This window comes from Globicephala melas, chromosome X, assembly GCF_963455315.2.
Source record: "Globicephala melas chromosome X, mGloMel1.2, whole genome shotgun sequence".
NCBI classification, from domain to species: domain Eukaryota; kingdom Metazoa; phylum Chordata; class Mammalia; order Artiodactyla; family Delphinidae; genus Globicephala; species Globicephala melas.
Genome location: NC_083335.1, coordinates 24,314 through 31,859, shown reverse-complemented (window position 1 = coordinate 31,859; position 7,546 = coordinate 24,314).

Here is a 7,546-nt window from a genome sequence, read left to right as displayed (position 1 = left end):
GGGTTAGGGTTCGGGCTAGGGTTAGGGTTAGGGGACGGGGACGGTTTAGGGTCCAGGTGAGGGTACGACAACGCTCTAGGGGGAGCGTACGTGTGAGGGCGCGGGTTAGTGTCAGCGTACGGGTTAGGATTAGGGGACGGCTGAGGGTCAGGCTTCGGGGAAGGGTTAGGGTTAGGGTTCGGGCTAGGGTTAGGGTTAGGGGACGGGGACGGTTTAGGGGCCAGGTGAGGGTACGACAACGCTCTAGGGGGAGCGTACGTGTGAGGGTGCGGGTTAGTGTCAGCGTACGGGTTAGGATTAGGGGACGGCTGAGGGTCAGGCTTCGGGGAAGGGTTAGGGTTAGGGTTCGGGCTAGGGTTAGGGTTAGGGGACGGGGACGGTTTAGGGTCCAGGTGAGGGTACGACAACGCTCTAGGGGGAGCGTACGTGTGAGGGCGCGGGTTAGTGTCAGCGTACGGGTTAGGATTAGGGGACGGCTGAGGGTCAGGCTTCGGGGAAGGGTTAGGGTTAGGGTTCGGGCTAGGGTTAGGGTTAGGGGACGGGGACGGTTTAGGGTCCAGGTGAGGGTACGACAACGCTCTAGGGGAAGCGTACGTGTGAGGGCGCGGGTTAGTGTCAGCGTACGGGTTAGGATTAGGGGACGGCTGAGGGTCAGGTTTCGGGGAAGGGTTAGGGTTAGGGTTCGGGCTAGGGTTAGGGTTAGGGGACGGGGACGGTTTAGGGTCCAGGTGAGGGTACGACAACGCTCTAGGGGGAGCGTACGTGTGAGGGCGCGGGTTAGTGTCAGCGTACGGGTTAGGATTAGGGGACGGCTGAGGGTAAGGCTTCGGGGAAGGGTTAGGGTTAGGGTTCGGGCTAGGGTTAGGGTTAGGGGACGGGGACGGTTTAGGGTCCAGATGAGGGTACGACAACGCTCTAGGGGGAGCGTACGTGTGAGGGCGCGGGTTAGTGTCAGCGTACGGGTTAGGATTAGGGGACGGCTGAGGGTCAGGCTTCGGGGAAGCGTTAGTGTTAGGGTTCGGGCTAGGGTTAGGGTTAGGGGACGGGGACGGTTTAGGGTCCAGGTGAGGGTACGACAACGCTCTAGGGGGAGCGTACGTGTGAGGGCGCGGGTTAGTGTCAGCGTACGGGTTAGGATTAGGGGACGGCTGAGGGTCAGGCTTCGGGGAAGCGTTAGTGTTAGGGTTCGGGCTAGGGTTAGGGTTAGGGGACGGGGACGGTTTAGGGTCCAGGTGAGGGTACGACAACGCTCTAGGGGAAGCGTACGTGTGAGGGCGCGGGTTAGTGTCAGCGTACGGGTTAGGATTAGGGGACGGCTGAGGTTCAGGTTTCGGGGAAGGGTTAGGGTTAGGGTTCGAGCTAGGGTTAGGGTTAGGGGACGGGGACGGTTTAGGGTCCAGGTGAGGGTACGACAACGCTCTAGGGGGAGCGTACGTGTGAGGGCGCGGGTTAGTGTCAGCGTACGGGTTAGGATTAGGGGACGGCTGAGGGTAAGGCTTCGGGGAAGGGTTAGGGTTAGGGTTCGGGCTAGGGTTAGGGTTAGGGGACGGGGACGGTTTAGGGTCCAGATGAGGGTACGACAACGCTCTAGGGGGAGCGTACGTGTGAGGGCGCGGGTTAGTGTCAGCGTACGGGTTAGGATTAGGGGACGGCTGAGGGTCAGGCTTCGGGGAAGCGTTAGTGTTAGGGTTCGGGCTAGGGTTAGGGTTAGGGGACGGGGACGGTTTAGGGTCCAGGTGAGGGTACGACAACGCTCTAGGTGGAGCGTACGTGTGAGGGCGTGGTTTAGTGTCAGCGTACGGGTTAGGATTAGGGGACGGCTGAGGGTCAGGCTTCGGGAAAGGGTAGGGTTAGGGTACGGGCTAGGGTTAGGGTTAGGGGACGGGGACGGTTTAGGGTCCAGGTGAGGGTACGACAACGCTCTAGGGGGAGCGTACGTGCGAGGGCGCGGGTTAGTGTCAGCGTACGGGTTAGGATTAGGGGACGGCTGAGGGTCAGGCTTCGGGGAAGGGTTAGGGTTAGGGTTCGGGCTAGGGTTAGGGTTAGGGGACGGGGACGGTTTAGGGTCCAGGTGAGGGTACGACAACGCTCTAGGGGGAGCGTACGTGTGAGGGCGCGGGTTAGTGTCAGCGTACGGGTTAGGATTAGGGGACGGCTGAGGGTCAGGCTTCGGGGAAGGGTTAGGGTTAGGGTTCGGGCTAGGGTTAGGGTTAGGGGACGGGGACGGTTTAGGGTCCAGGTGAGGGTACGACAACGCTCTAGGGGGAGCGTACGTGTGAGGGCGCGGGTTAGTGTCAGCGTACGGGTTAGGATTAGGGGACGGCTGAGGGTCAGGCTTCGGGGAAGGGTTAGGGTTAGGGTTCGGGCTAGGGTTAGGGTTAGGGGACGGGGACGGTTTAGGGTCCAGGTGAGGGTACGACAACGCTCTAGGGGGAGCGTACGTGCGAGGGCGCGGGTTAGTGTCAGCGTACAGTTAGGATTAGGGGACGGCTGAGGGTCAGGCTTCGGGGAAGGGGTAGGGTTACGGTTCGGGCTAGGGTTAGGGTTAGGGGACGGGGACGGTTTAGGGTCCAGGTGAGGGTACGACAACGCTCTAGGGGGAGCGTACGTGCAAGGGCGCGGGTTAGTGTCAGCGTACGGGTTAGGATTAGGGGACGGCTGAGGGTCAGGCTTCGGGGAAGGGTTAGGGTTAGGGTTCGGGCTAGGGTTAGGGTTAGGGGACGGGGACGGTTTAGGGTCCAGGTGAGGGTACGACAACGCTCTAGGGGGAGCATACGTGCGAGGGCGCGGGTTAGTGTCAGCGTACGGGTTAGGATTAGGGGACGGCTGAGGGTCAGGCTTCGGGGAAGGGTTAGGGTTAGGGTTCGGGCTAGGGTTAGGGTTAGGGGACGGGGACGGTTTAGGGTCCAGGTGAGGGTACGACAACGCTCTAGGGGGAGCGTACGTGCGAGGGCGCGGGTTAGTGTCAGCGTACGGGTTAGGATTAGGGGACGGCTGAGGGTCAGGCTTCGGGGAAGGGTTAGGGTTAGGCTTCGGGCTAGGGTTAGGGTTAGGGGACGGGGACGGTTTAGGGTCCAGGTGAGGGTACGACAACGCTCTAGGGGAAGCGTACGTGTGAGGGCGCGGGTTAGTGTCAGCGTACGGGTTAGGATTAGGGGACGGCTGAGGGTCAGGTTTCGGGGAAGGGTTAGGGTTAGGGTTCGGGCTAGGGTTAGGGTTAGGGGACGGGGACGGTTTAGGGTCCAGGTGAGGGTACGACAACGCTCTAGGGGGAGCGTATGTGTGAGGGCGCGGGTTAGTGTCAGCGTACGGGTTAGGATTAGGGGACGGCTGAGGGTAAGGCTTCGGGGAAGGGTTAGGGTTAGGGTTCGGGCTAGGGTTAGGGTTAGGGGACGGGGACGGTTTAGGGTCCAGATGAGGGTACGACAACGCTCTAGGGGGAGCGTACGTGTGAGGGCGCGGGTTAGTGTCAGCGTACGGGTTAGGATTAGGGGACGGCTGAGGGTCAGGCTTCGGGGAAGCGTTAGTGTTAGGGTTCGGGCTAGGGTTAGGGTTAGGGGACGGGGACGGTTTAGGGTCCAGGTGAGGGTACGACAACGCTCTAGGGGGAGCGTACGTGTGAGGGCGCGGGTTAGTGTCAGCGTACGGGTTAGGATTAGGGGACGGCTGAGGGTCAGGCTTCGGGGAAGCGTTAGTGTTAGGGTTCGGGCTAGGGTTAGGGTTAGGGGACGGGGACGGTTTAGGGTCCAGGTGAGGGTACGACAACGCTCTAGGGGAAGCGTACGTGTGAGGGCGCGGGTTAGTGTCAGCGTACGGGTTAGGATTAGGGGACGGCTGAGGTTCAGGTTTCGGGGAAGGGTTAGGGTTAGGGTTCGGGCTAGGGTTAGGGTTAGGGGACGGGGACGGTTTAGGGTCCAGGTGAGGGTACGACAACGCTCTAGGGGGAGCGTACGTGTGAGGGCGCGGGTTAGTGTCAGCGTACGGGTTAGGATTAGGGGACGGCTGAGGGTAAGGCTTCGGGGAAGGGTTAGGGTTAGGGTTCGGGCTAGGGTTAGGGTTAGGGGACGGGGACGGTTTAGGGTCCAGATGAGGGTACGACAACGCTCTAGGGGGAGCGTACGTGTGAGGGCGCGGGTTAGTGTCAGCGTACGGGTTAGGATTAGGGGACGGCTGAGGGTCAGGCTTCGGGGAAGCGTTAGTGTTAGGGTTCGGGCTAGGGTTAGGGTTAGGGGATGGGGACGGTTTAGGGTCCAGGTGAGGGTACGACAACGCTCTAGGTGGAGCGTACGTGTGAGGGCGTGGTTTAGTGTCAGCGTACGGGTTAGGATTAGGGGACGGCTGAGGGTCAGGCTTCGGGAAAGTGTAGGGTTAGGGTACGGGCTAGGGTTAGGGTTAGGGGACGGGGACGGTTTAGGGTCCAGGTGAGGGTACGACAACGCTCTAGGGGGAGCGTACGTGCGAGGGCGCGGGTTAGTGTCAGCGTACGGGTTAGGATTAGGGGACGGCTGAGGGTCAGGCTTCGGGGAAGGGTTAGGGTTAGGGTTCGGGCTAGGGTTAGGGTTAGGGGACGGGGACGGTTTAGGGTCCAGGTGAGGGTACGACAACGCTCTAGGGGGAGCGTACGTGTGAGGGCGCGGGTTAGTGTCAGCGTACGGGTTAGGATTAGGGGACGGCTGAGGGTCAGGCTTCGGGGAAGGGTTAGGGTTAGGGTTCGGGCTAGGGTTAGGGTTAGGGGACGGGGACGGTTTAGGGTCCAGGTGAGGGTACGACAACGCTCTAGGGGGAGCGTACGTGTGAGGGCGCGGGTTAGTGTCAGCGTACGGGTTAGGATTAGGGGACGGCTGAGGGTCAGGCTTCGGGGAAGGGTTAGGGTTAGGGTTCGGGCTAGGGTTAGGGTTAGGGGACGGGGACGGTTTAGGGTCCAGGTGAGGGTACGACAACGCTCTAGGGGGAGCGTACGTGCGAGGGCGCGGGTTAGTGTCAGCGTACGGGTTAGAATTAGGGGACGGCTGAGGGTCAGGCTTCGGGGAAGGTTTAGGGTTAGGCTTCGGGCTAGGGTTAGGGTTAGGGGACGGGGACGGTTTAGGGTCCAGGTGAGGGTACGACAACGCTCTAGGGGGAGCGTACGTGCGAGGGCGCGGGTTAGTGTCAGCGTACAGTTAGGATTAGGGGACGGCTGAGGGTCAGGCTTCGGGGAAGGGGTAGGGTTAGGGTTCGGGCTAGGGTTAGGGTTAGGGGACGGGGACGGTTTAGGGTCCAGGTGAGGGTACGACAACGCTCTAGGGGGAGCGTACGTGCAAGGGCGCGGGTTAGTGTCAGCGTACGGGTTAGGATTAGGGGACGGCTGAGGGTCAGGCTTCGGGGAAGGGTTAGGGTTAGGGTTCGGGCTAGGGTTAGGGTTAGGGGACGGGGACGGTTTAGGGTCCAGGTGAGGGTACGACAACGCTCTAGGGGGAGCGTACGTGCGAGGGCGCGGGTTAGTGTCAGCGTACGGGTTAGGATTAGGGGACGGCTGAGGGTCAGGCTTCGGGGAAGGGTTAGGGTTAGGGTTCGGGCTAGGGTTAGGGTTAGGGGACGGGGACGGTTTAGGGTCCAGGTGAGGGTACGACAACGCTCTAGGGGGAGCGTACGTGCGAGGGCGCGGGTTAGTGTCAGCGTACGGGTTAGGATTAGGGGACGGCTGAGGGTCAGGCTTCGGGGAAGGGTTAGGGTTAGGCTTCGGGCTAGGGTTAGGGTTAGGGGACGGGGACGGTTTAGGGTCCAGGTGAGGGTACGACAACGCTCTAGGGGGAGCGTACGTGTGAGGGCGCGGGTTAGTGTCAGCGTACGGGTTAGGATTATGGGACAGGTGAGGGTCAGGCTTCGGGGAAGGTTTAGAGTTAGGCTTCGGGCTAGGGTTAGGGTTAGGGGACGGGGACGGTTTAGGGTCCAGGTGAGGGTACGACAACGCTCTAGGGGGAGCGTACGTGTGAGGGCGCGGGTTAGTGTCAGCGTACGGGTTAGGATTAGGGGACGGCTGAGGGTCAGGCTTCGGGGAAGGTTTAGGGTTAGGGTTCGGGCTAGGGTTAGGGTTAGGGGACGGGGACGGTTTAGGGTCCAGGTGAGGGTACGACAACGCTCTAGGGGGAGCATACGTGTGAGGGCGCGGGTTAGTGTCAGCGTACGGGTTAGGATTAGGGGACGGCTGAGGGTCAGGCTTCGGGGAAGTGTTAGGTTTAGGCTTCGGGCTAGGGTTAGGGTTAGGGGACGGGGACGGTTTAGGGTCCAGGTGAGGGTACGACAACGCTCTAGGGGGAGCGTACGTGCGAGGGCGCGGGTTAGTGTCAGCGTACGGGTTAGGATTAGGGGACGGCTGAGGGTCAGGCTTCGGGGAAGGGTTAGGGTTAGGGTTCGGGCTAGGGTTAGGGTTAGGGGACGGGGACGGTTTAGGGTCCAGGTGAGGGTACGACAACGCTCTAGGGGGAGCGTACGTGCGAGGGCGCGGGTTAGTGTCAGCGTACGGGTTAGGATTAGGGGACGGCTGAGGGTCAGGCTTCGGGGAAGGGTTAGGGTTAGGGTTCGGGCTAGGGTTAGGGTTAGGGGACGGGGACGGTTTAGGGTCCAGGTGAGGGTACGACAACGCTCTAGGGGGAGCGTACGTGCGAGGGCGCGGGTTAGTGTCAGCGTACGGGTTAGGATTAGGGGACGGCTGAGGGTCAGGCTTCGGGGAAGGGTTAGGTTTAGGGTTCGGGCTAGGGTTAGGGTTAGGGAACGGGGACGGTTTAGGGTCCAGGTGAGGGTACGACAACGCTCTAGGGGGAGCGTACGTGTGAGGGCGCGGGTTAGTGTCAGCGTACGGGTTAGGATTAGGGGACGGCTGAGGGTCAGGCTTCGGGGAAGGGTTAGGGTTCGGGTTCGGGCTAGGGTTAGGGTTAGGGGACGGGGACGGTTTAGGGTCCAGGTGAGGGTACGACAACGCTCTAGGGGGAGCGTACGTGTGAGGGCGCGGGTTAGTGTCAGCGTACGGGTTAGGATTAGGGGACGGCTGAGGGTCAGGCTTCGGGGAAGGGTTAGGGTTAGGGTTCGGGCTAGGGTTAGGGTTAGGGGACGGGGACGGTTTAGGGTCCAGGTGAGGGTACGACAACGCTCTAGGGGGAGCGTACGTGTGAGGGCGCGGGTTAGTGTCAGCGTACGGGTTAGGATTAGGGGACGGCTGAGGGTCAGGCTTCGGGGAAGGGGTAGGGTTAGGGTTCGGGCTAGGGTTAGGGTTAGGGGACGGGGACGGTTTAGGGTCCAGGTGAGGGTACGACAACGCTCTAGGGGGAGCGTACGTGAGAGGGCGCGGGTTAGTTTCAGCGTACGGGTTAGGATTAGGGGACGGCTGAGGGTCAGGCTTCGGGGAAGTGTTAGGGTTAGGGTTCGGGCTAGGGTTAGGGTTAGGGGACGGGGACGGTTTAGGGTCCAGGTGAGGGTACGACAACGCTCTAGGGGGAGCGTACGTGTGAGGGCGCGGGTTAGTGTCAGCGTACGGGTTAGGATTAGGGGACGGCTGAGGGTCAGGCTTCGG